Raw genomic sequence first — 4,903 nt, 5'->3', positions numbered from 1 at the left:
CAAGAATGGTGAGAAGGGAGAAGGCAAGTAACATCCGGAGAACACCCGCCACATCCCGACACCGTGCTGAGGGCTTTACCTGAATTCTCTCTTTTAATTCTCCCAACAGCCCCGTGAGGTTGGGCTCCCCCTCCACATTTTACAGATACAGAAGGTGAGCCTCCGAGAAATTAAATAACTTGCCTAATGTCATTTGGCTAATAAGTCAGTGTGGTAGTCTATCTGACCAAATGCCTATGCTCTTTCCAATACTTAACAAAACAGTTAATGTTTCAGAAACTTTGAATTTCAGAGTTAGAAGGAAACTTGGAGGAGATAGACAAATAGTACTGGAACAGATGTTACATTTATTTGCAGTGATTGCCCATTGTCACCCCTTTAAAGTATTTATACCAGGTGGTTACCTGGTTGTTGTTGTTGTTTTTTAACTGAAAATTTTATCAAGGTATAGTCACCCACTGTATAATCCATCCAAAGTATATAATCAATTTCTCACTGTATTGTCACCTAGTTGAGTCACCTGGTTCTGACTTTACCTCCAGTCAAAGGGAGCCAAAATACTATTAAGGCAGAACCCAAAAGGATGACAAATTAAGAACTGATTCTAGGGTTCACCTGCAAGAATAGAAAGATGACAGTGGGGGGAAGGAGGAAAAGAAGATTAATGGAAGGAGAGTACTAACTCTATGAGAGTTTTATAATATTATAAATCTACAATAATTAGCTAATGTGCCTCAAGAATAGAGCTATAGATCAATGAAAGAGAATATATCTCCCAGAATCAAACCCTAAAACTTAACACATGATAAAGGAACTGTCAGAAAGCACCGAGAAAGATTAGATTATTTAATTAAGCGTGTTAGGAAATTTAGCTGGCTGTATGGGAAAAAAATCAAATAACCCCCCTTTATAAAAGCCAGTCTATTTCTTGTGTTTTGTAAAAGAGCAGCATTAGCAAACTGGAACAACATGGATACATATTTCCTTTTGTTTTTGTTTCCCTGGAAAACCTGGACTGGACAGTGTCAGGCTCAGGGGCAGACAGAGCAGGAGAGAAAGGAGACCAATGAATGTGCAATTACTGAAGTCTCCCAAAGAAGGAAATATCATAGACGAGCTTACTTTTAATTTAGGATTAACAAAAGTAGGCTTTATTTTTTAAAAAAAATTAGGAATGTTTTGGTAAGTAATTTCAAAATTCAGTAGTTCTATTTTGCCTTCAAAAAGAATTTTTAAAATGTCTAGCTAATTTTGATGAATAATTTAAATGTCCCTTCTGGTTTTACATTTGTCTTCTCACATTAATATTCCAGTATAGTCTCAACCTGATATAATGAGCTTGGATTGGGGATGGGGCCTGGGGGAGGCCTAGGTGCTAGATGCTGAGCTTGTTTAAGTTCTCTTAGGGACAGATGTTCTCACACACACACCTTTCTTCACAGGGGTAGAATTGCGGGTATGAGTCTAGTTTTGGAACCTAGCAAAACTGGACTCAAATTTTGGCTTTTTCATTTGTTAGTTATGTAATCTGAGGTAAATAGTATAAGTCTCATCTGCAAATGTGGATAATAATACTTGCCTATTATGAGGATGACGTAAGATAATGGAATATAAGTGCTTTTCCCAAGTGTCAAAAATGGTGGCTTTTATTACAGTGTTTGCCTAGTCTCCATCTTCATGAAACTCAAACCCGAACCCCTTTCCTCTCAGTTATGCACTGATGTGCAAAGCATGCTGGAGCCTTCCCAATTGAAAGACACTTTCCTTTCATCATTCCAAATAAATTTGTTCATTTATCTTCATGAAGGGGTTAAAGAAGATGTTGCCAAGATGAATCCACCCCCGACCCCCCACCCCCGGCCTGCCCATAAAGCTAATAAAGAACCAGGCTGAGTCGGCCAGGATCAAACCAGTTTTGCAGGCTGCCCCAAGCTGCCAGACATGGTTAACCCTAATATTCATCGCAGAGAGAACATTATTTTCTGTGGCGAATGAATTTGGCAAGAAGATATGATTATAACTTCATGCTTTTGAAAGTACTTTGCAATTTGATAAATGCATCTTATATATGATCTCATATGCTCTTTGCCACCACCTTGTCTTGAGCATGATATCATCAGCTCCATCTTACAGACAAGAAACAGACCCTTTGAGTCAACTGACTTAGGTTACAAAACCAGTGTGGCATACGACCCTTGAATTCAGGTCCTCTGACTGCAAGTGCAGTGCTAGTTCCACTGTGTATGTGGTATTCAAAAACAGCAATAATAGCTTTCTTGCAGGGATTTACAGAGATAACATTGGGTTTTAAGGTCTGCATGGCACCTCCAGGAAGTACAGAAAAATGTTCACTTCTGCAGATGGGCCCTCAAGAAGGAAACTGCCAGAAAGTAAAAGAAGGCTCTGAGAGGGGAACTGCCGCATTGGAAAGCTTATTGTAGGCACACTGGTATTGCTCTGGTCGGTGAACAGCCCTCGGGGGCATACATCTGTCACTGCAACTAAGAACCCAGTGTACTTACTGGGGAATGTGGCAAAGTCATTAAGTCATTAGATGCAACCAAGTCTTTTGTTGTATAGGAAGAAGAGAAGGGCTGCTTCTTGCGCATGTGTGGTGTGTGAATCATTTTCAACTGAAATGCAATCACCAGTTCTTGAAAGCCCAGAACAATCTATTTTTAGCAAGTGATGTGCTCCATTGGGTTCCTGATTTTGTTAAGGACACTTTTATTGCACTGTCTCTCTCTTTTTCTTTTTACCCTAATTTGGTTTTATAAGTCACTCTTTAAAATTACTCAGCCAACTATTCAATTTTCGGCTTCTATGAAATAATACTTAATTTCCCTTTCTTTTATTAGTTAGGCATACTGTCACTAGGGATAGAAAGCCGTGCAATACTTTTGACAGCTTTCCACACTGAAGTTTCATCGGAAATCATCTTTTGCTAATTTAAACAAATGAAAACTTGAAGAGGCCCGAGTTTTCAAATGGAATTTTGTAGGTTGGCTTCAAAGAACACAGGGACTCATTTGGAAAAATCTTAGCACAGGCTAAGACATCTGAGGACCGACACATGTTGTCAGGGGGAGAAAACTGGAGGCTGAAATTCAGATCCTGGTCCTGATAATCATTGGCTGGCGCAGTCAGTTCACCTTTCTCCTGCCCTGATTTTCTCTGCTCTAAAGTACTGGATCCCTCTCATCAGGTTGTTGTGAGGGGTGTCCAAGATAATAGAACTAAAATGCTTTGTAAAACCCTAAAAAGACAAAAAAAGATTGTAATTTAGGTCATTGCATAATTTTCACCATGTTATTTCAGTTAAAAATTATTCTCCCCCTCCATTAAATCACGTGGCTATTTGTCTCAGCTCTTTTGTTCCCTTGATACTGTAATCTAAAGATAGAAAAGATCTTAGCAACAGTTTCCCAGAGAAATTCTATTTAGGCACCAAGATAATTTGAGAAAAGAAAAAGGAATGTATATATATTAGGTTTTATGTAGCAACACCAAACACTTTGGAGAAAAGAATCAACTCAGCTACTTTAAGTATTTTCCATTTGATATTTTATACACTTGCACTGCCCACTAGCCTCATGTGGCCATTTAACTTTAATTTAACTACAATTAAATAAAATTAACAATTTAGTTCTTCAGTCACACTAGCCACATCGCAAGTGCTCAGCAGCCACATGTGGTTAGTGGCTTCTATAATGGACAGCATAGTTAAAGAACATTTCCATCATCATAGAAAGTTCTGGAGAGCACTGGTGTAGCACAAAACACCTGGGCACATCAATACTTTGGGAGGACGGTAATGGAAAAACAGAATGCTCATCTGTCAACTCACCTTCCTGCTGGCACTTAGTTATTTAAGTAAAACATTGGAGGTGTCTTTATATCCAATCTTTGGAAAACTTGTCAGCTCTACCTTCAAAATGTATCTGGAATCTGACCTCTGTTCATCTTCGTGAGAAATGATCACTATCTGGGCTCTGACTCTGGCAATGGCTTCTTAACTGGTCTCCCTGTTGTACGATTGTGTGCTTACTCTGTTTACAAGCTTTCCACGATTCCCCATCACACTCAGAGTAAAAGCCAACATCCTGCAATGCCTTAATCTGATCTACCCCAGCCCCCACCTTAACTTCTATGACTCTCGTCTTCACTTGCTCACTCAGCCCCACCCATACCGGCCTCTTGCATTTTAGAACACATGATACAGTCTCCTACCTCAGGGCCTTAGCTTGTGCTGTTCCCTCTGCTTGGCACACTCTTCCTTGACATATTGCCATGGCTCACTCTCTTAATTCATTTAGGTTTCTACTCAAAGTCACTTCATCTGAGACATTTTCCCTTACATTCTGTGTAAAGTAACTGCTCGCCCACCCATCACTATCTATCCCAGTCTTTCTTCCTAACTTATTGTTACCTGACATTACATTATAAATGATGGATATGTTATGTTTTGTCAGTCTCTCCATGAGTATGGTAGCTGTAGAGAGGTAATATCTGCTTATGGTAGTTAAGAACAGACTCCGGAGCCTGGCTGCCTGGGGTTGAAGTTTAGCTTTGTTGCTTCTGATTAATGATAACTATTCACCTCATGTATTCTGCTGGGAATCTGGTTGATATCTTGGATTCTTCCTTCTTCCTCACCCACTCCCCCAATATCTAATTGATCACCTAATCCTGTCTGATTTTCTACATCTTTCTTGAATCAAATACTCCTTTTCAGGTCCTTGTTATTCATCAGTTGGGTGCCCACAATAGCCTCCCTGCTTTTGATCTCACCCTTTTTCCAAAGTGACCTTCCTAACATACAAATTGGATTACATAGCTGCTTTGCTTAAAACTAGTCACTCACTCTCCCTGGTCTACAGGAGCGTGTCCCCAATACTTAGCA

Source organism: Choloepus didactylus, chromosome 5, assembly GCF_015220235.1.
Source record: "Choloepus didactylus isolate mChoDid1 chromosome 5, mChoDid1.pri, whole genome shotgun sequence".
In the NCBI taxonomy this organism is placed as follows: Eukaryota; Metazoa; Chordata; class Mammalia; order Pilosa; family Megalonychidae; genus Choloepus; species Choloepus didactylus.
This window is presented reverse-complemented; position numbering follows the sequence as displayed.